Consider the following 27925-nt stretch of genomic DNA (forward strand, 5'->3'; position numbering starts at 1 on the left):
ACACCCCCCACTCCCCAAAGGCGGCTGGGAGCAGAGCAGGAGGTTGGGAGCAGCAGCAGGACTCACATCTCAGGAACCAAAGACAGCTTACAGACTTTAGTGCCAGACATCCATCCCTCATCTTAAAAAGGCTCTCCGCCACTTTCCCGGTTCTGACTCCGGTCTCCAGCTGTACTGCCCAGCTCATCTGCCCTCTCTCCTCCCTTCCCCTTCCTTCTCCTTCCCTTCTCCTCTTTTTGCAACTTTCTCTTTCTTCTGAATTCCTCTCTGCTCTAGCACAGAGCAGTTTTGCACTGTCTTCTGCTGGTCTGACTTCCAGGGTCCCCCCAACAGCTGGGAAAACAGTCCCAGGTGGCACTCATTACATGGTGGTCCCCATCAGGGGTCTGCAAACTAGAGCCCAAGGATCAAATCCACCCCCCTGCCTGTTTTTGTAAATTAAGTTTTATTGTGTTGCAGCCACACCCATTAATCATTGTGAGCTGAGGCTGTGTTCACAATTCAACTGCAGAGTTGAATAGTTATGATGGAGACAATGTGACCCGCAAATCTAAAATGTTTACTCTCTGTATCTTTGCAATTCGATATTTTCATTAAGCGCCTAGAACAGGGTGAGGGGCTGGTTAAGGGTCATTGTCCTGTCCCCTCCAGTAGCCTAACAGCTGATGCAGTAACAAGTGGCCTAACTCCTGCTCCAACCAGGCTGTCAGCCGGATGCTGTAGGCACAGAGATGACCAGTAACATCTGCCTATTCTGCAGAAGCTCGAAATCGAGTAGAAGAGGCTGCCATGCAGTGTGCATGAGGCACAGAGGGAGGATGAGGTTATCCAGGGGAGGGCTGACCCCTCCAGGCTTCTGTAGCGGCTGGGTTTGGCCAGTGGGAGGCCCTGCAGGAAGGAGAGAGAACAGGGGTATTTCTCCCCTTCCTTTCTGCCTCAAGAAGCACCTGTGTAGCCCTCTCGGCCCAGAATTGCCAAGCTTTCCAGCTTTTCACAAAAAGCTGTGAGTTTAGATTTTGTGCAAAGTCTTCCACTTGTGAATTTTAGCACTAATTCAAATATTATGCACTTTTCCAGCCCCATAGGCTGACAGTTTGAGACTTTTGGACAGAAGGCAGGTGACACTCTCCCCAGTTTAAAATTTCTATGACTCTAATATAACCCCCATGGAGAATAAAATTGTACACACATGTATCCTGTGAAACACCAGCTCCATCCCTACGGACGCTGGAAAAACTCACTCCCGTGTATAGAAGCCATACTCGGATGTTCTTCTCAGCATTGTGTGTACACATGTGTAATAGAGAAATGTAGGGAGCTATCCAGGTGTCCATCAACAGGCGGATGGAGGAATGCCTTAAGACATATTTGCAGTGAAAATGAACTACAGCTACATTTATTAACATGGACAAATCTCAAATCATCATTTTAGAATGAGAAAAGCATAGTATTTTATTTATGTATATAAAGTTTATTCATATGAAGTTTTAAGCATGAAAAGCAATAATTTGTATCATTTACAAATACGAGCATGTGTTCTATGAATGTAAAGGCAACTGTGGGATTGATGGTTATGATTCAGGATGCTTTGCTGGCATCTAGTGGCTGGGGGCCAGGGATGCAGCTAAACATCCTACGGTGCACAGGACAGCCTCCCAGCCAAGCATGATCTGGTCCAAATGCCAGGAGTGCTGAAGTTGAGGTCCTTGACAGGGCAGGGTGGTGGGGAGGGAATAGAAACCACTTGGAAAAGCTGACCTCTCCTATAGGCTGTGAGAATGGGCTGTCCTGGGTTGGAAGATCTTCTGGAGGCCAGGTCCCCTGTGGTTCTGTCTGCAGAGAGACCCTGGCCCAGCCCCGCTGTTATCACGGCTACCGCCGTGTGAGGCAGCCTCTCACTCAGCCTGACCGGCTGTCACAGGGTCACAGCTGGTCATGGGGGCCACTCTGGAGCCCTTACAGGGACTTATTGGGACAAATTCCAGCATTGGCTTTCTCACCCACCTGAGGACTGATTCCACACTTTAGTAAGAAATCGCATGTTAGACACCCATAGAAGTCACTGGCTGGGGTGAGTGTTATCCTCACTGTGTGACAGATGGGGAAGCTGGGGCTCAGACGGGCGAGGCTACTGGTGCAGGACACACCACTAATAAGAAGCTTGAACTCGGGCCTGAGATTCTGGAATTCAGAGCCATCCCTGAGGACACCATCCCTCAGGCCCAAAGTCTCCGGGATCTGGATGCTGGGCAACGTGCTCTGAGCCATGAGTTAGAGGAGGCAGGAGCAGATTCAAGATTTTCTTTGAATGAGCTGATGCATCATACTCCTAACACTGTGCTTTACTGAATCCGTCTACACAGCGGGCAGTATTCAGTCCTCCCAGAAACACATGTGTAAAGCTAAACATTGTTATCTCCATTTTCCAGAGGGAAATAAGATGGAATCTGCCCAGCGTGACCTGAATAGAAAGGGGCAAGTGCAGGATTTGAACTCAGTCCTCTGGTCCGTAACCAGGCGCTGACCTGCTGCGTGGTGCTGCCTTCAGTGTTCAACTGCTTGGGTCACTCTCATCGCCCCTGGGCCAGTCAGGGCATCAAAACCTTCGCTAATTCATGTCATATCTTAGGAAATGGAAATGGCCAGGAAATAGACTTGAAGACTTCAGACTTTTAGCTCTGTGTCTCTGCTGAAAGCATTTCAGAAAGGTTTCAGAGGAACTGGCTCTGTGTGTGTGTGTTTAAAGAACAGAGCTGAAACACTGTTTGCTCAGAGGGGTGTGGAAATTTTTCCGGTGTTTCCTTGGTTACATGCCCTTCTAGGGTGCTAGCCATGGCTCCACCAAATCATTTTAGACAGATTTTATAAATTTGTACATCTTTAACCTTAAACCCCCTCCACTCAAAAATCCATAGAATTGGAAATTGATCTTTGTTTACGGCAAGTCCATTAACAGCTAATTCCTTTTCACAACCACCAAATCCATCCTCGCTTGATGCCAGAAACGGAAGTGTCGGGGGTTTGGTGGGCAGACGGCGGGGAACCTCCCCCGGACGCGCCGGGCCCGGCCTCCTTGGGGGTTGCCCTCACGTCATGTCTCGGACTCAAGCCGCAGTGATGTCACCGATGCCACGGCGCGGAACTCCCCTCCGTGGTGTCTGTGGTCAGTCCAGGGCCCAGAAGTGTCTCCCTTCCTGGGCTTCAGTGTCCCGATGAAGTCAGATTTCCTGGGCTGTGGATTCGGTTACCGATAATTGCCTTGTGAACTGGCAGATGCAAAAATAAACATTTCTAGAGCCTGAAGCACACGGAGCTCTGGGGGTGGCCCACCCAGAGGGGCCGGGAGAGAGAGCTGCCAGGGAAGCCATCTGGGCGATGTCAGGGTGGCGTTTCTGGAGGCCTCCTGCTCTGGGTCTAGAATGCACACCAGGTGAGGAAACCAGGCCCAGGTGGAGGGTGGTGGGCCCGGCTCTCTGACTGCCAGCCTGTGGGGAAGGGAAGGATGAGGCGTCTGGTGGTGGGGGGGGGGGGCTGGGGCCCTGGGGCAGTGCAGGTTTTCCACAGCCGCGCAGAAAGCAGATACGGCCGTGGGAGGGGCCCCTGCCAGGACCAGCAGTGAGTCATTTTTTCCACCGCCTCCTGTCCCTCCTCCAAGTCTGCTGTCTCACGCTGTGGTTGCTCTGTGGGGTGAGAGCAGAGCCTGCCCTTGGGACAAAGGCAGATCCTGAGCCTGGGTTAAAGGGACCTGTGTCCTTCCCACTGGCCAGTGTGAGGAAAGGAGCGAGACCTCCCATCTCCTCAAACAAAAAACAAAACACCACCGTTGCATCAGAGCAGGCCTCCCTGCACAACAAGGATAAAACCCAAATTCCCACCAGGCCCTAAGTAGTGCAGGCCTTCCGACCACTCCCCTGCCTGCCCTTTGGCACCTCAGCCCTAATGTCCACCCTGCACTGTTTCTCAGATTCCCCAGGCTCCTTCCCACTGTCTGACCTCAGGGTGTTGCACTGGCTCTGCCCTCTGCCTGAAAAGTTGGTCTCAGGTCTCTCTGCCCAGTTGTCACTGCCTCAAGGAAGCCCTCCATGATCACTCTATCTAAAATACCATCCCCAGAATTTTATTTCATCCCTTTTACTCTGCTCTTCCCCACATAGCCTTTGTAATTACCTGGTGTGATGTCACGTATCTGGCTATTTACTGATGGTCTGTCTTCCCCACTAAAACGTCAGCTCCGTGAAGGCAGGGATTTTTGACTGACTTGTTCACTAGCATGTCCTTGCACCTGGAACAGAGTCTGACTTAGTAGATCTGCCATAATGAGAGGACAGGTGTGTGAGTGAGTGTGGAACATGTAACACGGAGAAGAAATCATGGAGCTGTGAGCTGGACTCGGGATCCTGGTTAGAAACAGGCACCAGGGGCAGATACAGCTGTGCCCCCCTTGGGTTGGGGAAACCCGGAGGGGAGGAATGCCATGAAGAGCCTGGAATAACTGTTTTGCCTCCCAGGGGAAGTGGTATATTATGAAACCTATCTGTGCAGGAGAGACATGTGAAGAGGGAAGGCTTTGAAATCTGACGGCTTAGGCTTAAATCCCAGCCTCACTGCTTCCTTGCTGTGTGAGCCTGAGCAAGTCAGACAGCCTCTCTGGCTCTGTTTCTGCATCTGAACACTGGAACTCACCATAGGCCCTTAAAAGAGATTTGGAGTGGATCTAATGAGACAGGACAACAAATGCATTTGCCCCCTGCCTGACCCATGGTATGCCTGCAAAAAATATTGGCTTTAAAAAGATCCAGTCATCTGAGGGACTGACTGTCTCAGTGCATTTCGGCGGCAATAACAAAGTACCATAGACTTACAAATAACAGTCATTTCTCGCAGTTCCGGAGGGTGTGAAGTCCAAGATCAAGGCACTGGCAGGTCTGGTGTCTAGTGAGGGCTGCTTCCCGGCTCACAGACACCATCTTCTCCTTGCGATGGGAAGGGAAGGGGCCTCTCTGGGGCCTCTTTTATGAATGCACTAATCCCGGGCTCCACCCTCCCGACCTAATCCCCTCCCAGAGGTCCCACCTCCTAACTCCATCACATGGGGGTTAGGGTTTCAACATCTAAATTTTGGGGAGACACACTATTTACTGAAAACGTGAAAGCAATAGGGAAGTATTTGGGTACCTCATTGGTCACAAAGATTATAGAATAAACCAGAGGTCAGCAAACTTCTATTAAAAGACCATATAATAAATGTTTTAGCTTGAGGGTCTTAGGTCTCTGTCGCAACCAGCGAACTCTGCTCTTGTAACATGAGAGTAGCCAAGGAGAGTAAGTAAAAGAATGAGCATGGTTCTGTTTCAATAAAACTTTATTTATAAAAACAGCCAGCCAACCCATAGCTCCCTGACCCCTGGGATAAACAGTTGAGGTCAGTCTTTCCACCTTTATAAAACAGACTAAATAAAATTTTTTTAATTATTTAATTACATTTAATAAATAAATGAACATTTTCATAAAATGTTCCTTCCTCCTCTCGGTAAATGAAGTTGCATCCGTTCATGGATTTGCTAATTATCCTTTTCTCCTTTAACTAAAATAGAGGCTCATCACCCTTTTTCAAGTGGCTATTTCTTTTTTTGTATAAATGGGGAGTTATTTATTAATTATTATTTTCCCCTGCAGGCTGATGGAAGCTCAATCATGAATGAGATGAAAGATGGGCTTTCGTCTTCCATGAGCTACACTCAGTTCAGTCATTTTCATGTACATATGTACACACACACACGTACGAGCTTAGGAATGTACTATTTGTGGTTGTAAAAAAAGAAGTTGCTCATCTTCTGCTCTGAGCGTCTGGAAAAGTTTATGAATATCAAATAGTGCCCGCTGGCATTGTCCAGGAAGACACATCACTTCCCATTGAGCGGGCACTTCCCTCCAGTCTAGCCACATGCTTACAATACAGGCTCAAGCTGGCATCAGGATTTTCCACTAGACGGTCCGTGTGCTCCAGCAGCCAACTCGGAGGTGTTCCTGCCCTCAAAGCCATGGCCAAGTCCAGGGCCCTGGGGAAAAACCACCTAGTGAACTGGGAGGACCCAGGAGTCTGGGCTGAAGGCAAAAAGACTCCCTCCCCCACCTCTGCTCCTCTCCAGACAGCCCTGGTGTTCATCTTGAGTGTATTCCTTAGAATCTTCAAGCAGAGCTTTTAACCATGATGTGTAGCACATGTAGGTGTTCCTTACATGCTCATAGATTTGGGGTACAGGTATTTGAAAACTGTGGAGCTATGGAAATAGGCTTAGATTATCCTATTTTAAAGTACATGAAATGAGAATTCGCCTCCAATTATTGTATAAAGCTTTGATCAGAGAAGGAGAATCAACCAGAGGGATTTACCCTCGGAATTTGACCTTATGCCAATGTGGGAGCTGGTTCCATAGCCTATGTGAGCCTGTTTCTTTGAACGTGGTGCTGTGTGTCAGCAGGGTGGCCGCCACAAAGGAAGGATGAACGAGAAGTGGGAACAGATGAGGACTAGCCAGGGAAGTTACAAGGACAGACCTGCCGAAGTGACCTTCAGGAGAAGGCGGTGTCACTCATCACAGAACAGGCACTTGCCCAGGATTCGGAGAAGCTGAAAGCAGATGCACAGGAGCTGGAGGCTGCAGGCTCGCTGTTGCCCCACACCTGCCAGGTGAGTCCACGGAAGAGCATCCATGTGGGCAAGCCATGACGGTGCCCCAGTACCCATCTCCAAGCATCAAATCTGTATATCTGCTTCTCCACTTCTCCCTTCCAAGTCTCGCCTAAAATGTCTCTTGTGGCCCATGCTAACCAGAAACTCTGCAGGGAAAGGAATTCTGGGAATTCCAACTTTGCTGAGTTGACACAATCCAAGCCCACCACAAGTATTACATTAAAAAGTAAATGGTGGTAAATGAATTGATTTGGGCTTTTATTAGAAATGTCTCTCTCAGCTGTCAGTTTAAATGTAGACATTTAAAACATACATATGAAAAAATTCTGGTGTAGTAAGAAAGGCTCAGGGGTCAGAAAAATCTAGCTTCTGTTTTTTAAAATTACTAGCTGTGTGACCTGGAACAAATTGCTTAACTTCTCTGAAACTGCATTGCTTCACTTGTAAAATGGGGATTAAATACACCTACTGCGTATAGATAATATAATACAAGATTTAGCACAGTGATTGCATATAATAGGTGCCGAATTCATCAAGGCACGTAACAACAGTCTGTCAAATTGTCTGATGCTGTTTTCAGAATGTACCAGTCCATCTGAGTCTCTCACTAAACTGTGAATCCATGAAGCCGAGGGTTATGGTGAAGTGACCAACATAAATGAATGAAAGAACTATATGCCTGGGTACTAGGCAGAGTAGGTGTGGTTGCTCCCATTTAAAAAATAACAAACTACACTTCAGTCGTTTGTCAATTAAGTGGCTGAGCCAGGACTGGTTGCCTGGCCCTTCTGATATCTAACCTGGTGCCCTTTACAGCACAGCCTCGTAGCGCCCCTGCATGTTGGAACATTCTGGAAGTACTATGAGGTAGTGGCTTTGTGTTCAGAAGCTGTTGTTTTTCCTCCCCCCCCAACCCATTATTCCAAAATTGTAGCAGATGATGAGAGTCCTTCGCAGACTGCCCAGGAGGAAGACCTTCTGTGGAGGCCAGGCTCCACCTCTCCTCCGAGAAGTGTGCGTGTTCTGCTTGGGCTAGGTGCCGCCTGGTCCTGTTCATTTGTTCATTCAGTCAATCATCCAACAAAACAGATTAAGAATCTATGATGTGCCAAGCATTGTTCTAGAAACTGAAAACACAGCAGTGAACAAAACAGACACGGTCCTGCTCTCATGGTATTTATGTGCTTCTAAGCTGTGGTAGCTAGCCTCCAAGATGGCCCCAGGGATCCTTGCCTCCTGGTGTTCACACCCTTGTGTGGTCTCCTCCCACAGTGAGTAAGATGGCTTATGTCAAACACACACACACACACACACACACACACACACACACACACACACACACACAAAGGAATGATGGAGGTAACTTGACAGAGGTTAGGTTGTAGAGACATCATGCCTTCCATCCTGGTCTCTCCTGAATCCTTCACTCTGAGGGAATCCAGCCATGGTGTGAGGACATGGCAGGGTCCGCATGGTGATGAACTGAGGCCTCCCACCCACAGCCAGGTGAGGCAGCCGTCTTGGAAACAGACCATCAGCCCCAGTCAAGCCTTTGAATGAGACCACAGCCCCAGCAACATCTTGACTGCAACCTTAGTAGAGGCCCTGAGCCAGAACCACTCAGCTAAGATGCTCCCATGTTCCTGACCCACAAACACTGTAAGATAATCAGTGTTTATTTTTTTAAGCCCTTAAGTTTTGGAGTAATTTGTTGGGCAGCAATAGGTAACTAATACATGGGGAGAGACAGAGAGTGCCCAAAATAATGCTGGGTGAAGGTTAAGTGCTAAGGAGAAAAATAAAGCAGGGAAGGGGACTGGTGAGGTGGAGGGAATTACAAATTTAAATAAGGTAGGCAGGGAAGTCCTCACTAAGAAGGTGAGAGTTGACTAAGGACTAAAAGGAGATGGATTTAACCGTGTGGAGGAGTTTTCCAGGTAGAGAGATCACAGGGTACAAAGGCCCTGGGGCAGGAGCTTGAGGGTGTCAAAGGTACAGCAAAGAGGCTGAAGCGGCTGGACCAGGTGAAGGGGGGAGATGGTAAAGGTGAGGTTGGAGAGATGATAAGGGGCTCGACTGAGGCATGGGAAGCTCTGTGATTAGTTGATGGTCATAGTGGCTTGTGACCTGGGTGCGTCTCAGTGTCCGGCATGGGCCTTCCTACGCGTTGGCCTCCTTCAGTCCTCACCAAATGGGACCATCCCCATTTGTCAGATGAAGAAACTGAGGCCCAAAAGTTACATTACTTAGCTAAGGCCACACAATCAAGATGCAACAGAGCCAGGATTCAAATCCAGGTCCTCAAACAAGTGGTCTTAATAACCAGCTGGATTTTGGGGTGGGGGCCGGGGGAGGGGACGAAGGGGCTGCGTCTGCTTCCCTAAGGATCACTACACTTTGTGATGCTCTTTGCCTGAATTGGGGCCTGTGGAATCGGTGTCATGGGAGGATAAGTGTGCATGTTTCAGACCCCGGCTGGAGCACAGGCCATCAGTGACCCACAGGGGTGGAATTCGGGCTGGGCCCAAGGTTCTGAGGTTCAGCAGAGAAGCTTGGAGGCCCTCCAGCCCCAGGGGAAGCAGGACCAGCCGAGGCCCACTTGGCAGCGGGGCGCGCCGGCTTCGGGGCTGGCTCCCCACAGACATGCATGAATCACCGCGGGGCAGCACCATGCGGTCTGCCCGGGACGCACTGTTCCACGGGGACCACAGCTCCCACTGTGAGCCTGGGCCAAACGGGCAGAGTCCATGGAAAAATGCTGCGGTGGGGTACACCCTGGCACTCTGCAGTGTTCTGTGCTGCCCCAGATTCGCCCGGGGCCTCCTGCCAAGCAAGTGGGATTCAGTACATTGGTTTTTAAAAAAAGCTAGTAGAGCACTTTTTGAGAAGGCCGAGGCCCAGATGTTGGGCTTTGCCGCTTTCTCTCTCCAGGTTGTAACAGCAACGTTGTGTGGGCGAGTGCCAGGTCCTATACCAACAGGTACACTTCTGTCACATTTAGTCCCCATCCTGGTCTCATGCGGGTGTGCCTTTATCACTCTCATTTTCCAGGGGATGAAATGGAGGTCCTGAGAGGTTCAAAGACCTGACCAAGGTTAAGAGGGAGTTTTCATAGTGTTTGCTGTGGCCCTCCGAGGGACCTCTCAGGTAATTCAAGGTCACTGTGAGGGGCACGGAGGGAGCTGAAGGCACCCACCCCTCCCCACTTCAGTCCGAGCACGCAGTTCCTATATGTGGGGCTTCTGGTTAACAGTATTAGTATAAATAAACAAGCCTCTCCTTGTCTACGTATACTAATAATGTAAGGTATACAAGACAGTCCCCTTAGTTGCCTAGTCAATATTCATTCTTCCCTTCTTCACTAATAAAACCCTAGTTTCACTCAGTGTGGCACTGTGTCTAGCTAAAAGACTCCAATCCTAGTCCTGCTTACAGCTGGAGGTAGCCAGTGAGATACAAGCTGAAATCACCAGATAGGACTTCTTCAAAAAGGCTCTTAATAAAGAGTTTACTCACTCACTGGAAGGTGAGCCCTTTTGGTCCTTCCTCCCTTTGTCTCCTTTTTCCTGTTTGGAACTACAGTGGAATGGCTGGAGCTCTGGCAGCCACCTTGGACCATGATTCATCGTTAAACATGTGAGATGATTAAGCAGGAGCCTGGGGTATTAATGGCATTATAGCAGTGATGTGCTAGCCCTGTACTGCCCTCACCATGAAAGGAAATGAAGCTCACATTTTAAAAGCTGTATTTGGGTTTCTGTTATATTCAGCTGAAGTTAAACTTCCATTAGCGGTATTTATTGGTATTAGCCTTATGCTGGTCACTGAGCTACAACTCTATGTACATAATCTCATTTAACCCTTAAAATAACTTGATGAGTTAGGTGAGCTCTGGGATGGGAATTTGAATTTACACAGGATTCTGTTACAATATAAAATAAATCAGATGTTATTAGATCATCTGTAAGGATTATTCTTATCTTAAATTCTAATATAGTGTGTATAGTCTAATGTTACCTGCATTTATGAAACAATGCATATGAACTAGTATTTGTCGCTGCTTTTCAACTAGTGAAGAAACATTTGGTTTTAAAAAGCACTGAGCCCAGCTGTGTGCCCAGAGCAGACAGGGGCTGGGAATACAGCAAAGAATAAACTAGTAAGACAGAGTTTCTGTCCTTTAGGACCCCCCAGTTTGGTGAGGTAACGGGGCTCATCAGCAGGGCTCATGCACAGTAATGTGTTACACATCGTGCAGGGATCCCTGAGCTGTGTGTGCTCAGGGAAGGAGCTCCTAACCCAGGAGTCAGGGAAGGCTTCCTGGAGAGAGAGGCACTGACACTGAATGCTGAAAGAAGGTGTGGGGGGCTGCTTCTGCCATGGCCCCTGGTCATCCCTGCCCACCTCTTGTATTCATATCCTGTGTCACCCACTCCTCGTATGTGGACCAAACCTGGTGGCTTGCTTCCAGAGAAGAAAATATGGCAAAATGAATGGATGTCACTTCCAAGATTAGGTTGAGAAGCTCTGTGACTTCCATCCTGCTGGCACTCCCTCTTGCCTGCTCACTCTGCCAGCTGCCATGTTGTTACATGCACTGTGGAGAGGCCCACGTGGTGAGGAACTGAGGAAGACTTCCGGTCAATAGCTTGGGAGGAAGGGAGGCTGTCAGTCCAACACCCCATGAGGAACTGAGTCCTGTCACAGCCACTTCAGGGAGCAAGGGGCCTTCTCAGTTGAGCCTTGGGATGACCCAGAGCCAGAGGACCCAGCTCAGCATGTTTGATTGCTGGCCCAGAGAAATCGTGAGATAAAAAATGTTTTAAGCTACTGTGTTTTGGGGAAATTTGTTACACAGCAACAGATGACCTATACAGAATGGTCAGAATTAGCCACGTGTCAGAAGGGGAGAGAGGCAGGGCAGGAGGCTATTCAGACGTGGGGACCAGCTGTGCAGGGGCCTTGAAGGAAGTGAGAACGGTGCTCTCGCAGAACCACAGGGATCTGGTTGGGTCTGAGAGCAGGCTGCAAATGTCCAACCACGAGGTCAGAGACCTCACCTCTTCACCCACTGCTGTGTCCCCAGTGCCTGGAACGTGAAGAGCGGGCGTGTAGTAGGTGCTCTGTAAATGTGTGGGTGGTGTGATCCAGGGGCGTGAATGCAAAGGAGAATCTTGAGAGGAGAGCTCAGGGCACATGGCTGAGGCCCACGGGCCTCCTCTCTCAGCCTAGGCTGGTCCGTGGGCCCGTGGGGGCCTCCGCTGGCACTTCAGGGGATGACGTCCGCTCAGTGAGAATGGCCTGGACGGAGGGACCAGAGACAAGAAGCCAGAGCAGAGAGGGAGGCTGACACAGGCCTGCAGGCCAGAGATGGCCTGGCCCGGGCTGGCCGTCAGGGAAGGGGAGACACGTGACTAGACCTGGGACATCTGTTGGAAGGAGAGCCCACAGGACCTATTCGTGGAGTGGGTGAGTGGGCAGAGGGACACCTACCGCTGTGGTCAGAGTGACCGGGTGGGCGGCGGTGCTGCTTTTGGTGCGGGCGTGACCTTGGGCGGGTCAGTTAGCCTCTTTGTGCCTTAGTCTTAGTCGTCTTAGAGTTTGTAAATCCTACCTAGTAGGGCTGTTGCAAAATTAAATGAGATAATGGCTGAAGACACCTGGGAAAAACAAGAGAAAAACCAGATTTGCACACATATACATGGAATTTGTGTGTAACAGGTGATTTGTATATTACATACGTAGCTTTTTCAAGCATAGTTGACTTACATTCTGTTAGTTTCAGGTATACAACATAGTGACTTGATATTTTTATAGCTCATATTCCATTGAAAGTTGTTATAAAACCCTGACTCCATTCCCTGGGCTGTATGTGACATCCTTGTGTCTCACTTATTTTATATTATGTCAGAACACTAGAGAAGGAGCAGTTTCGGCTGCTACAGGGGCACCAAGAGAGAAGTTTGCGTTTGGAATTTTTTTTTCCATCTCTATCCCTGGGAAGGAACGAGCCACTCAAAGGAAATAAGAACCCACTCGATGAAAACTTACTTTTGCCAGTTGTGGCAAAAGCAAATTACATTCTGTTTTTGCTGCCATCTGCAAACGGCACCCTCCTGAGCAGTGGCCTCCCCTCAAACCAGCGGAACCTCTGAAATAGGATGCTTCTTGGAACGATTAAGTTCAGGCCCCCTTGCATCCTGACATCATTTAGGGTCTAAGTGTTTTGTCTCGCCACTGCAGATGTATAGATTTCAGGGTTTCGAGGGCTAACGGGGGATTGTGACATGCTTGTGGGCTCAAGTCACTTCTTAGCTTTCAGGCCCAATCGTGCCCGCTCACATAACGGCTGGTTCGGGAGCTTGATGTAGGTACCAACTGTCTTGTGTCAAATATGTGTTATGTCAGTGCCTCCGATGTTTCTGAGTTCCTGAATCTAGGGTGATTATGCCTGTCATCTGTGCAGTCATTCTAACACTCTAGATCAAGAATTTTGTCTCCCCTGGAACATTTGGCGATGTCCAGAGACATTTTGGGTTGTTGTGACCCTGGGGGATGGAGTGGAGAGGGGTGTTCTGTCATCCAGAGGGTGGAGACCCAGGATGCAGCTAAACAGCCTACAATGCACAGAACAGCCCCACAGCGGAGACTGGCCCAGCCCCAAATGTCAGTAGTCGGGAGGTGGAAAACTGCTCTTCGCTGGACAAATTCTGAGTGCCTACTGTATGCCAAGTCCTGTTCCGCCCTGCAGGAAAGACTGAATGAGATCAGTGAGGTTCCTCCCCTCATGGAACTAGCATTCTGGTGCAGAAGACAGGTAAGAACCCGGTACACAAATTAGCATATTTCCTAAGATAACTTCAGATAATGAAAACCACTCTGAGAACAGGGTCTACGTGGGCGTTCACACACAGTTGCGTTAGGCCTGGCACAGTGCTTGGTGTGGCGTAGGGCTCAGTGGGTTTTCAGTGATTTCGCAGCGGTTAAGACTCTGCTGTTGGTTAACTATGTGCCCTTGGGCAAGGCCATCTCTCTGTGCCTCAGTTTCTTCATCTGTGAAATGAGGATTACCCTAGGACCCACCTAGGGGATATATATAGAGAGAGGAGCTGGAACATTTCTTGGCCTGCAGTAAGTCCTTAATAAATGTGAGTGACGTTCATTCCTTCCTTCACTGCTTCATCCCTCCACCCTTGCCAGGGGTCAACAGGAACAGGCTCTGCTCTGACTCCTTGGTTCCATCTCTGCCCTTCACCTTTGGCAGCTGGCTCTGGTTACAAGTGCCCAGCACAGTGTAGTCAACCTCCCAGCCGGTCTGAGAAGGATGGTGACCAAAGGACTTGGCGAGGAAGTGGGCATGATAGAGAGTAGTCCCTGCCACCAGTGGGGAGGGCACAGATGACCGTGTCCACAGAGGGCCCTTTGGGGCACCATGATGAACGGGAGTGGGGAGCCTTTTTCATGTCCTGGCTACCTTGGTAGCTTACACCAGTCCCCAATGGGCTTCTGACCTCCTAGTAAGGTTTTCTTTTCTTCTGTTGCCAACAACTTCTTATTATTATCTGTGGCCAGATCCCAAGGGGGAACTATGGTCTAAGGTTCTCCACCTGGTTGAGTCAAGAGCCTTTTGGTCACAAGTCAGAGGAAATCAGTCGAAATGGACTTAAGCCAAAAAAGGAAATGCATCAGCTCGTGTAACAGAAAAGTCAGGGCATGGCAGGATTCAGGATGCATTGTTTCCAGGAACCCCTCTCCTTTGATCTCATTTCCTCTACCTTGGCTATATTCTCAGGCAAATTCTTCCCAAACACTGCCTAAGCCTCCCCACCCCAACCCCACCCACAACTCTGGACTCAAAAGTTGAAGAACCTCAGCTGAAAGAGAGCATCTTTTTCCCAACAGTTCCAGCAAGTCCTGGGGTCAGTTGTGATTGGCCCAACTTGGGTCATGTGTCTATTCCTGAGCCAGTCACTGAAGCTGTGGGGATATGATGTTTTGATTGGCCAGGCCTAGGTCACATGCCTGCCCTCTGGTCTAGACTAGGGGTGACTCCACCCATATAACCTTGATTGAGAGAAGAGGAGACGCATTCCCACCAAAAGCAAGTCAGGGAGCTGGTACAGAAAGTAACAGCCCAAACAACAGATGCTGTCTGTACTGTCTCATTGGGCATAAAACCTGAAGGCTGAAGTGCCCAATTCTTCCTACCTTAACCAAATGCTGGTTTGACACTATCAGCCGGCTTTCTTTTTTGGTGAGCAGGTATCAGCACGGCAGGCATTCCCACGAAAGACAGAAGGCTTCGGGAAGGGTTGGAGCCCAGCAACCTCCCCAGTGCCAGCTGCTTCCTGATGTGGAGCAGACACCTCCCCCCACCCCATCACCTCTTCCCAGATAGGACCCCTTGGCCTTTCTGTAGAGCAGAAGTTCCACGGATGCCACTTTTTCCGCGTAAAATTCACCAAAATTTGGAAACAAACTCATGAGACCAATTTAATAATAAAACATACTCCAGGTGAAACCTGACCATAGACAGCCTGTTTGTTTTTTAAGCAAGATCTGGACAGGCCTGCAGCTATTGTGCTGAGTGGCTTTAGAATTCTAAATCCATTTAAATGTGACGTTTTTAAACATCTTCCAGGGTTAGCTGCTTTAAAATAAGAACAAGAGGTAGAAGTGACTCTATGAACTTCCTCCTTGTCCAACTATTAATGGAATAAATATAATAAAAGCATACAAAATAAACACCAACAATAAAAAAAAAAAACCCAGCTCTTTTGAGGACGAATGAATAGAAACCTTGGAATGATAATACTGGTTCATGTACGTTGCACGTCTCCAATGAACCAGGTATTGTTCTGAGCACTTTATCAGTGTGAGATACTGCTAAGATTGCCCCCATTTTATTGAGGAGGCACAGAGATGTGAAGGGACTTGGCTAGGGTGACAATGGCTGGTAAATGACAGAGCGGGAATTTGAAGCTAGCTGATCTAGCTGCACTGGCGCATAGGCCTAGGACAGCCTGGTTCCCAGCTGCCACATCCTAAGACAACTTCACTCTTTGTAGATGGCTGAAAGAGAGATCACCCCACTTGAACTTGTTTTCAGGTTCATTCAGCAAAGTCTGCATTGCATGACTGCTGGACTTTTTTGTAGTTAAGGCTGAGAACCCATACTGGTAAGTGGGCTCTCAAAATTTCTTCTTCTGCCAAATTTCTGTTCGCCTGCAATCCTCAAAGGCACTTCGCATATACAGATTTCAAAGTCAATTACATCCAGCCTGATGTGACCAGAGGGTGCCTCCCAGGGCCCTGGTAGAGATGACAATTGGCAACAGAACTGTTTTTAATGATGTTTCATTTTGATCAAACCAGAAAAAATGTGCAAATTCTCAAAAGGCCATTGACAAACGCCAGCCGCAGCCACTGACCTGCATCTAATTCTGCTACTCACGTAAACACAGGTTTTATGCCCACCTGTGGACGACATTCCCAGCTCATCCCACCCCGCCTCCTCCCATTCCCATCCCCACTCCCAGCCGAGAAATCGCTTTTGTTTGTCACTTACAATTGCTGTATTTAGGACTGTCTACACAGTGATACCAGGCCTGTTCCTTTTCTTGCTCCTTGTCCCAAGATGTGCCATTAAACAGAGAGCTTTGAGTTTTTATAAAGTCTAAACAATCCCAAATGTGTAGGGCTTGCATTTGTAAAAAAAAAAAATTTCAGAGGATGAGTCCAACTTCAGATTTCTATCTATAACCAATTATATCTGTTAGGATTAGATTTCACTAAATATAACAGGAAACCCCCCCAAATATGTGATGCCTTAAATAAGATCAAAGTTTATTATTCTCTCATAAAAATATCAGAGACCCAGATGACTATCTTCCTGTTCTGCCATCTTCAGTGTGTGGCCTCCATCCTCAAGGTCATCTTGTAATTCAAAGTGGCTGCTTCAGTTCCAGTCATCGCATCTACCTTCTAGAACAGCAGCCAGAAGAAACTGGGGAGCCAGAGGGCCCTGACACCCTTCCTTGTACAGAGCCTTCCTGGCAGTAACCCCACCCAAGTTCCTCTTATGGGCCAAATCATGGTCGTATGGTCATATCAAGCTGCAAAGGATGCTGAGAAATGTAGTCTTTGGACACTGGCTGACAATCAGCAGTCTCTTACCATCAGAGATACTGTATGACCAGGTCTGCCCAGAAGAAGTGGCGTTCTGACCACCCAGAACAGGGACCAAGGGACCACAGAGTCTCCTGGTGGTGGTTCCATCACTCACTGACCCTGAGTCTTCTTTGCTTGGGACAGACTCCCTTCTTCCAGAGGAACTGTGATCTGGGGATAGAGGTGACTTACTGGTTCTTGATAAATTTGGCTCCTTGTGTTCTCAGGAGGGCACCTCCACGCTCCGCCCCGGAGGCAGCCATGATCTCACGGCAGCGAGTCTGTCTCCGTCATTCACAGCTGTCTGCCTCCACCCCACCTACCTCAACAGAAAAGCACTTCAAGGCTTTGCTTTGGCTTCCTTTGTCTCCTCCGTGGTGGCATTGCCAACATCCTGGCTCTTCTGCCATCTGCTTTATTTACCTCCTTCTCATATCTTATTCTTAATCCTCCATCATCTCTTTCTAGAATGCTACAGGTTGGCTGTAGATTACGGGGCTCAGAAGAAGTGGGGGCGCCTTCAACAGGAGCCCAGTGTGATGGCCGTGGTGGGGCGAGGTAGGCAGTGGAGCCTATCAGGAGTCACCAGGGCCAGAGGAGACTAGAGGAGAGAACTTGGGTTAAAGCAAAGCTTCTCCCCCAGGGTGCTTTTGCTGCCCAGAGGAGGTTTGGCATTATCTAGAGACATTTTTGGTTGTCGCAGGGGTGGAGGGTGTTCCTGGCATCTAACATGTAGAAGCCAGGGATGTCATTAAACACTCCACAGTGAAGAGCGCAGCCCCCCCCCCCCCCGCCGCCAACAAAGCATTACCTAGCCCGGCAGGTTGGGAGCGCTGAGACTGGGATATCCTGGCTTAAAGGGAACAGAGATAATGTAGCTTAATAGTTAAGAGCATGTGCTCTGGCGTCAGAAGCTTTAGCTCAAATCCCAGCTCTGCCACACGGCCACTTTGTGACTTTGGACAGGCCCCCTAACCTCTCCAGCTGCTCTGCACATCGGCAGTATTTGGACTACCTCGGGGGCTTTCTGAAAGTTGAATGAGAGAATTCCCAGAAAGTGTGTTGCACGGTACCTGTCGCCTAGACCTCCCCCAAGTTTGCAGAGTGAGCTTGGGTGAAATGCTTACAGATACATTGGGGTTTTCCCTCTGCAGTTTGGTTTTATTGTAACACTTAATATCTTGTCCGGCAACTCAAAAGAATGTAGAAGGTTGATTCTGAAGTCGGAAAACAGGAAACAAATCTAATGTGATTATGCCAGTACTGTTCTGTGCTGAACCAAGAGGAGAGGAGGAAACGTCACTCCACGCCACTGACCCCGACCGCGCAGAGGAGGATTGTGGGGACAGCTGGCCACCCGACCCTCGTCTCCTACACTCCCCTGTTGCTCACAGCATTGCTTCCCGTTAGTGTTTGAGATGTGGACTGGGCCTTCCCCTGTCCAGATCTCTTGTTTGATTTGGTCTCACTGAGATGGGGCTGTTTAAGCAAAGACTTGAAGCAGATGGGTGAAGGAAATGTTTGAGTGCTTCCAGAAAGGGCGATCCAGGCAGAGGGAACTGCAAGAAGAAAGGCCCTGAGCAGAAGCAGAGCAGGTATTCAGGAGCAGCTGGGGGGCCAGCGGGGCTGGAGCAGGGTGAGGAGGAGGAGTGATGGGGGGAGGCCTGGGCCTTCTGGAATGTCACCGGGACTTTCGTTCAGCTCCTGTTTAGATAAGAAGCTACTGCAGAGCTTTGAGCAGAGAAGGAACTTGATTTGCTTGGTTTGAACAGAGCCCTTCTGCTGTTATGTTATGAATGAACTGTGGGGCACCAGGCAGGAGGCAGGGAGGCTGGAGGAGGTGGTCACAAGAGTCCAGGTGGGAGGGGATGGGAAGAAAGGAGGAGGAGTAAGGAAGATATTCAGGTTATATTTTGAAGCTGGAACCAGTGGGATCTGCTGATGGATTGGAGGTGGGCTATAAGAGAGAGTCATCATCGAGGGTGACCCCAGATGTTTTGAGCTGAGAAACTGTGTAATGGATTCAATAGTGGGGCCCCACCCCAAAAGATGTGCCCAAGTTCCAACCCCCTGGAACCAGTGAAAGTGACCTTATTTGGAAAAAGAGTCTTTGCAGATGTAATTGAGTTAAGGATCTCAAGATCAGATGCTCCTGGTTTTCGAGCTGGCTTTAGAAGAAAAGGAGAGGACACAGAGCCACCCAGGGAAGAAGGGCCTGTGGAGTCGGGGGCAGAGACTGTAGGGATGCGGCTCCAAGTCCAGGAGCGCCAAGGACTGCCGGGCACCCCCGGAAGCTAGGGGGAGCCGCACGGAGTGCACTCGCCTCAGGGCCCCCAGAAGGAACCAACCCTATGGACACCTTGATGTCGGACTTCCAGCCTCCTAAATTGGGATAGAATAAATTTCAGTTGTTTTAGCCCCCTAGGTTGTGGTACCTTGTTTTAGCCACCATGGGGAACTCATACCAACTGGAAAGATGGAGTTGCCACTGATTGAGATGGAGACTCTAGAAGGAGGTTTGTGTAAAAGCGGGTGGAGGGCGGAGACCCTGATAAATCCTATGCAGGGAAGCTGTGAGCATCAAATGGGGTGATGTACATCAAATGTCCAGCGTGCCTGACCCTTCTCACGCCTGGCTTCACAGCTCAGGTCTCTGCCCAGTGCCCCCCGCCTTGTCCCGGAAAGGCCTCCTCCCCGGCTGTCTGAAGTGGCCCCTGCCTCCCTCTGGGCCCTGTCACCCTGTCTCAGTTCCCTCCCAGAGCTTTATGCTCTGAAATAATCTTTTTTTTTTTAACATTTTTTATTGATTTATAATCATTTTACAATGTTGTGTCAAATTCCAGTGTTCAGCACAATTTTTCAGTCATTCATGGACATATACACACTCATTGTCACATTTTTTTCTCTGTGAGTTATCATAACATTTTGTGTATATTTCCCTGTGCTATACAGTGTAATCTTGTTTATCTGTTCTACAGTTTTGAAATCCCAGTCTATCCCTTCCTACCCTCCACCCCCCTGGCAACCACAAGTCTGTATTCTCTGTCTATGAGTCTATTTCTGTCCTGTATTTATGCTTTGTTTTTGTTTGTTTGTTCATTTGTTTGTTTTTTTGTTTTGTTTTTTAGATTCCACATATGAGCGATCTCATATGGTATTTTTTTTTTCTCTTTCTGGCTTACTTCACTTAGAATCTTATTCTTTGTTTGCTCTCTGTTATCTATCTCCCCAACACCAAGGCACACACATGCCTTTAACTGGAATTTGCATGAGGACCGGGGTGGGGGGGCCTTTCTCTGTTTTTATTTCATTTTATCTTGTTTCTTTGTTTCACTCTTTATGTGTTGCTTCCTTTCATGAATCCTCAGCTGGGCTCTGGTGATGATTCATGGAAGGCACTTAGCTGGTGTTTGGTGACTATGCTTTCTCTTCTGCACCCTAGACTGTTGGGCTGGAAACTTTACTGTGCTGAAGGCTCTCTTGGCCGCTTAGTAAAAACGCATAGTGCTGAGATTCTGATTCACTAGGTCTGGGTTAGGACTTAGGAATCCACATTGTTAGCCAGATCCCCACATGATTCCAATGTGAGTGGCCTGGAGGGGCTCACTCTTTGTCAAACATCATCGTCCAGAATGCTTGGGGACAGTGCAGAGTACAGGACTGCCACCGAGAGGCTGCTCTCCTGGGACTTCCTGCCTGCTGGACCCCCAGCAGTTTGAGCATGGGCCAATCACTTTGTCAACCCGAGGGACCAGACTTGGACTCACATCCAGCTTTAGGTCCTTCTCCAGAGCCCTGTTCGTTGGGGCGGTGCTCAGACACACAGGGTGTTCCTGCACACATCTCTATCTGACTCACACGACACCCGATCGAGCCAGGAAGGAGCCTCCCATCAGGACAGCCACTTTAGTGCCAGCCCTGGGATAATGTCACTCCAGATGCCTTGTGACTAACCCGTGGCCCCAAGGGCATCCCTGGGTGGGGAAGGGATAGGCCCGTCTTTTCTGGAGTTTAACATCTCAAGACAATTTATTAAAGAATCAAATATACTCTGGGGAAATTCCGATTAAGGCCAGAGCTGGAGGGATGGAGGCAAGGAATGGTGGGCAGGAAGTGGACTTCCAAGCTTGACCAGTGTAGGGCATGGCTTTAAGAGCCTGAGGCACATTTTGACCTTCAGAATGATGCTTGACCTTGGGAAAGCAATGAGTCACACAATGAATTCCTGATGGCAGAGCTTCCAACCTCTGGGAGCCCCAGGGCATTTCTGTCCTGAGAAGCCTGTCTGCTTGGCTGATGTCAGCCGCTTCTGCCAAACTGCAGTGAGGCATCTTGTCCTGTGAGCCAGCCTCTCTAGGGAGAGGTCAGCTTCCCGGGAGGACACTGGGCTGATACAGACTTGGCCTCTCAAGGGTCTCGTCTGGTCCTCCGTTTGGGGCGAGCAGACATGGATCCATCCACGAGAATAAACTAGGTTGGCATGCAGAGTTGAGGCCAGGGAGAAGCAGAAACCAGAGGGCCAGGAGGTGGCCGGGGTCTCTTACTTCTATTTCAACTTGTACTGAGCAAAAATGGCAGTTAGGGTTGACGGAGCAGCCCTGAATGAGAAAACTCGGCTCCCTGTTCCGTCTCTCACACATTACTCACAGCACTTCCACACATCAAGTAATTTTGGAACCCCAGCTGTGTGTCCTACAATTCAGTGCAGTTCTGACACTAACCAGAGTCAGCCCAGACCCCACAGGTTAAGGGCTCCGTCCCACAAGACTGTCCCTCCCCCCGTTTCAGTGCTGATCCCAAGTCCAGGTTATCGCCTGTGCTTCTGACCAACCGGCAATAAATGAGGGTTCCCACAACCTCCTCCTCAGGTTTGATAACTTGCCAGAGCATCTCTCAGAACCCAGGAAAACAGTTTACTTACCATTGCCAATTTATTATAAAGGATATCTGAAAAGATCTGAATGACCAGCCAGATGAAGAAATGCCTAGGGCGGGTCCAGAAGGGTCCCCAGGGAGTTGGGGTGCACCACCCTCCCAGCATGCGGATGTGCTCCCCAACCCTGAAGCGCTCTCTGAGTCCCATATCTGGGCGATTTTTATGGAGCTTGAGCACATAGGTATGCTTGATTATTACCTCATTTTCCAGCCCCTCTCCTCTCTCTAGAGGATGGAGGTTGGGCTTAAAAGTTCCTAGTTTCTAATCACAACTTGGTCTTCCTGGTGACCAGCCCACATCCCGGAGCCCACCCAGAGTCACCTCCTGAGAACGGAAGGTGCCGCTCTCCCCCTGGAAATCCCAAGGGACTTAGGAGCTTTGTCTCAGGAACTGGAGTCCGAGACCAAATGTTAGAGCGAAAGCCGCTCCCGGTGCCCCCACCTACAGGGGATCTAGGAGCTCGGCGTCAGCAACTGGGGGCGGAGACCAGTACATGCTTTCTGTTATTTCACATGCCCTGCACACATCTCACCTCCCCTCTCTTCAGAGCTGGAGTGAGACGGAGGAGCACGGGGCTAGGAATCAGGGGACCTAAGCTGAAGGCCCCCCGACTCTAAATTGTCGGGGCTGGCGGATGGCTCAGCTGCTCTGATTCATGACAGCAGCTTCATTTCCCGAGAAACTGCCCCTAGGGGCTGGGAGAAAGTCTCCACAAAACCGGGTACCCCAGGCTTGCCGGTGAGGGTGCGGGTTGGTGAGCGCCAGGGGAAGGAGCCTGGGCAGGAACTCGGGTGCCCTGGAGGGCGTCTGGGAGGCGTGGGCGGGCTCGGGCTCCGAGGCCTTGGATCTGTGTGGCCTCGGATGCCCTCCGTGTGCCGAGTCGTGGATCCCCGAGGGCGGACGTAGGGCCCTCGTGGCACCAGGGACAGCCTTAGGTTTTGCACTAATAGTCATGTTTAAGAAAAGGGTGACGCGTTTTTATGTTTGCTTCCTTATATGACAAATGATGCTAACTTATTATTGATAGTAATGATTTTGTTTCCTTTAAAGTAACATTTATGTAAGTGAAAACACGAGTGCATTTGTATATTTATATAAAATAGTTGAGCTGGTCTCAGACGGGCCCAGGTCCCAAGGGCAGGCTGGGATGACTCGAACTTGATGTGGACCCACGTGGGTGCTGCTGTAACCCCGACACCGATCTGCGGGTGCTTTGGTTTTGGGGAGTGCCCCACACCTTTTAAGTGGGTTTATAAAAGGGGGACACTGAGGCACCGGTTGAAGGAGTTTTTCCAGGGCCATTCATTAAACAATCTACCCTCCAGGAGGTGCTAGAAAAAAGATTCTTCCGAGGCTATAAGAAGGCCCGCCTGCCTTGGGAAGGGGCACCGTCTGTCTTTAGGGTGTGTCTCTCTCCCAGCCCAGTGCCTTTGGACGCACCCCCAATTCTTCCCTCTGCTGCCCCGTGTAGGCTGGCACTCAAGAGAACATCTCTGTCCCATTCTTTGATGGGCGATTTGGGCTGGCGTGTTGCTTCTCCCCAGAGAGGAACACTAATGGTTTTCTCTCTGAGTGCAGGCCGAAACATCCAGAAAGTTACAGGACCAATGTTAATGGTGGTTATTGCTTGGAGATAATTGTCACATTCAGATTTTGCTCGACTATGCTTCTCAATTTTTCTACAATAGACATATATTAAGACTCAGAAAGATAAACGTGTCCTCAGGATCCGCTTCACGGCTGTGCAGCATGTGCTCCTGCACGCAGTCTCGTGCTCAGAAAAGCCCCATGCTTGGCACTTTCAACATCTTAGAATTCCTAATAATTTTATCCTTGAACTTGTATTTTGTAAGTGAAGTCCGATGAGGCAGGAGCCTGTGGGCGTGGCGTACACGAGGCTGTTCCGTACAGTGTTCACCATTCCCCGTGATGTCAGGATCCTGGGGTGCCCACCGCGCCTGGCAGACTCAAAGGAAGTCCAAGGCAAGCATGTTATGTTCATGAGTGAGCCGTATTGAGGGAGCTGTCAGCCCCCAGAGGCCAGGCTGTCTGCCAGAACCAGAACTTGCTTTGAATGCAGAAAAAAAAAAAAGGCAAAGGCAGAAAGTGATCAAGTGACCAGTGACCAAGGAACCCCTTCTTATACATATTGCTTCCCTGTATCAGTCAGCCATTTACACTGAAAATGATGACTTGGAAGGAAAGGGGAAGATGGTGCGAAACCTCCAGTTCCTTCTCCCGTCAGTCCTTCCCTGCTGTCAGTAAGCGGGAGGTAGGAAGGGTCGATAGAATGTGCGCATAACAAGAAGTAAAATACACTCGTCCCTCAGTATCCATGGCAGGTTGATTCCAGGACGCGACATGAATCCCAGAATCCGCTGCTGGTCAAGTCCCACAGTCAGCAGTTGTATCCTTGGTTCTGCATCTGCGGATTCAACCAACCGCGGGTTGTGTGGTACTGTAGGTTATTTAATGGGGAAAAAAACTCACATGTAAGTGGACCTGTGCAGTTCAAACCCATGTTGTTCAAGGGTCAACTGTAAAAACAGCTGAGTTCAATGTGTGCGGTATTTCCACTGTTCTGCTGAGGATGGAACTACGCAGGTGTGTACGGACTATAAAATAGAAACTGTGTAATTTTGGTGATTCTGCTTACAGGTTAAATGCTTTCCTGTTTGTATTAGAATTGGGATTGCACAGTATCAAAATGGATGGCAAACAACAGGCACATGAAATGATGCGCCACATCGCTAATTATTAGAGAAGTGCAAATCAAAACTACAATGAAGTATCACCTCTCACCAGTCAAAGTGATTATCAGTAAAATTCTACACATAAATGCTGGAGAGGGTGTGGAGAAAAGGGAACCCTCTTATGCCGTTGGTGGGGAATGTAAATTGGTGCAACCACTATGAAGGACGGTATGGAGGGTTTTTTTCCCTTAAAAAACTAAAAATAGAGTTACCATATGATCCAGCAATCTTACTCATGGGCATATATCCAGAGAAAACTCTATTTGAAAAGATACATGCACCCCAGTGTTCACAACAGCACTATTAACAATAACCAAGACATGGAAACAACCTAAATGTCCACTGACAGATGAATGGAAAAAGATGTGGTGTATATATACACACACATACATATATATATATACATACACACACATACATACACACAATGGAATATTACTCAGCGATAAAAAGAATAAAATAATGCCATTTGCAGCAACATGGATGTACCTAGAGATTATCATATTGAAGTAAGCCAGAAAGAGAAAGACAAATATCGTATGATATCACTTATATGTGGAATCTTAAAAAATGATACAAACGAACTTATTTACAAAACAGAAATAGACTCACAGACATAGAAAACAATCTTCTTGTTACCAAAGGGAAAAACGTGGGGGAGTGGGGGCGCTGAGGGATAAATTAGGAGTTTGAAATTAACGTATACATATTACTATATATAAAATAGATAAGCGACAAGGACCTACTGTATAGCACACGGAACTATATTTAATATCTTGTGATAACCTATAATAGCAAAGAATCTGAAATATATATATAAAACTGAATCACTTTGCACCTGAAACTAACACAACATTGTAAATTAACCACACTGAAAAAAACAGCAAAAATACATGGAATTTAACATCTTATGGATTTAATTTAATATAGTAACTTGAAATTAAATTTTTTTCTATACTTAGAACATTAAATAGCAGATAAAAACACCATGACAAGTCAAGAGAGAAACCACTGAAGAAAGGAAAAGACTATGTTTTAGTACCTTTAATACCTGTGGTGGCACTTTTTTCCCTGCTTTTTGAACAAGGGCCCTGCGATTTCACTTTGCACTGGGCCCTGCAGGTTATGTAGCAAGTCCCATGCACCATGGAGAAAGAAACAAGAGAAGAAATGATCGGGGACACATGGAGCAGTGTTTGGCCGGTAAGGGGTTGGCTCTGAGCCCAGGTCTGGCGTCCCCCACCCACATTTGCAGAGAGGAAGGAGCTGGGAGATTTGTTTGCACTCAATTCAGTTAATCAAGTGGCCAGGCAGGCATCAGCAGTAACTTAGACTTTATCACAATATTTTCTTTGGCTCCTGGCTCCACCTTGAAGGTGAAATTTGGTGAGGGGGAGCGGCTGCTCTGAGCTCACTCCCTGGGGTCCTTCTGGAGACATGCAAGCACAAAGAAAGCTCATTCTTCTGCTCTTAAAAACAATCAAGCCCTTTCCCTGTTTTATTTATTTTTTTCATTTTAAGTCCAATTTAGAATGACTTGGGGGCCGTGACTCAGTCCTTCCTCGTGCCCCTTGGGGAGGCCGCAGACGGGAGCTGGGGGCCCAGCTAATCTCCAGGAGCAACTTTTATGACCCTCTGGGAGGTGGAAGGCAGACACTGCACTGTCAGAGCAGCGCGAGAGCTGAGGCCCCAGAGTGGCCTATCACCAGCTCAGCTTCTCTGAAAGGCTCCTCGGCTTCTGTGGGTGGCAGGGCTGGGAAGCCAGGGTGATGCGGGGCCAAGTGGCCTTTCCAGGGCCTGAGTGAGGGTGGCACCAGCAGTGCCCTTGAGACCTTCCATGGTGCCCCGCACTGAGGACCAGATGGGAGGAAGCTCACTCTGGAAGGAAGCCTTGTGCCTGGAGGGCCCTTAATGACCAGGAGGAAAGGAACTGAGAGCAGGAACACTGCCTCCTCCAGACGGGGGTGGGGGGGTGGGGGGGGTGATGTCACCCTCTGGGGGGGCGGGGTGTGGCATTTACTCTGTGGGCCACTCTGAAGCTTTTTCCGGCCTGGCCATCGGGTACACAGAGAGCAGAGGGGAAGGAGCTTGGCTTTGCCATCACTGGGGGTGAGGTTGAATGCCTGCCCCCAGCCTCTGGCACTCCTCGCGCGTACGGCTGGTGCGAGGCGTGCACGGAGATGTCCTCCATGCCTGTTAGTTCTGCTTATAATCAAGGTGCCCCAGAACCTAACATGTCCCGATTGTTAAACGTTGATGTGTCAGAGACTGCTCTTTGGCCCCCAAAGGGATCTTCTTTGATGATAGCACTTCTGGATTTGAGCTGGGCTCCTGGCCATCCTGAATCAGCTACACCTCCCCCAGCTGTATGTGGCCAAATGACCAGGCTCAGGTCAATGGGCCGCCTGTGAGCTGAAGTGATGAAGGCAAATGCCAGGCCTTGCCCTCAAAAATAGGACAAGCCCTCCCCCGCCCTCCTGCTGCTGGCTGCATGCAGGCCGAGGCAACGTGCTGGTGAGCCACCGTCCACCTTCTGGTGGGTGACACTCTGGAAGGGGGCAGAGCAGCTGGAGGAGGGAGCCTGGGTCCCCCAGCTCATGGACCCTCCGTATCCATCTGCCTATCCTTGCAGTGTTTTGGGAGAGAGAAGTGAAATTATCTCTTCTTTAAGATGCTATTTCGGGGGGGGGGAGTCTCCAGGTTAGCAGCTGGACCTGCCCCCTAAGTAATTCCTTTGGCAACTATCTCAAGTTGTAAAACAATTGTGTGGGCTGACACCCAGTGTGCCAGACAAAGCACATCTACGGGCTGGGCGCTGCTGCTGGGACCACTAGTTTACTGCCTCTGCCTTAGGTTTGGAAATCAGAGCTGGGGGGATAGGACAAGAAATACATCAGTTTTGTTAGAGAAGATCAGTGTAGAAGAGTCATAGTAATTAAAAGCTCAGTAATCTATTGTGAGCTGTCTGTGCCAAGACGGTGCTAGGTCCTTTCCCTGCATTATCTAGTTGAATCCTCAAACAATCCTCTAAGGTAGGCCCTTTTAAAGCTGAGAGTATGAGGATTTATGACATTAAGTATGAACTGAGACGTGCTTCGCCTGGGGTCAGCGAGAACCTCTGGGTACCCGGGGCCAACAGGAGGCACAGGGACCTCTGACGTGATGCATTCTAATTACCCACCTTCCATGGCAGAGACAGTAGAGAGGCCGGGATACAGAGAGGGAAGGGGGCCTGCCGCTGAGACTGGGGCAGCGCTGGGTCTCAAGAGAGGTGTCACAGCAAGTAGAGGAACAGAAAGAGCAAACGTGCAAGGGACCCAGGGATTCCCTCACTCACGGGCGGGGCATCAGAACTCCCTCCAACTCCTTTGT

At 49.1% G+C, this 27925-nt stretch overlaps 1 long non-coding RNA gene across 1 annotated transcript in view; it reads left to right on the forward strand.

Moving 5' to 3' along the window:
- The window catches only part of LOC141573994 (uncharacterized), a 44864-nt gene that overhangs the window by 9912 nt on the left and 7027 nt on the right, over positions 1–27925 (forward strand). The window contains exon 2 of the long non-coding RNA XR_012500483.1: positions 6483–6691. This is a non-coding gene — a long non-coding RNA (uncharacterized LOC141573994). The remainder of the gene's footprint in view (positions 1–6482; positions 6692–27925) is intronic.

This window comes from Camelus bactrianus, chromosome 19 (assembly GCF_048773025.1).
Source record: "Camelus bactrianus isolate YW-2024 breed Bactrian camel chromosome 19, ASM4877302v1, whole genome shotgun sequence".
NCBI classification, from domain to species: Eukaryota; Metazoa; Chordata; class Mammalia; order Artiodactyla; family Camelidae; genus Camelus; species Camelus bactrianus.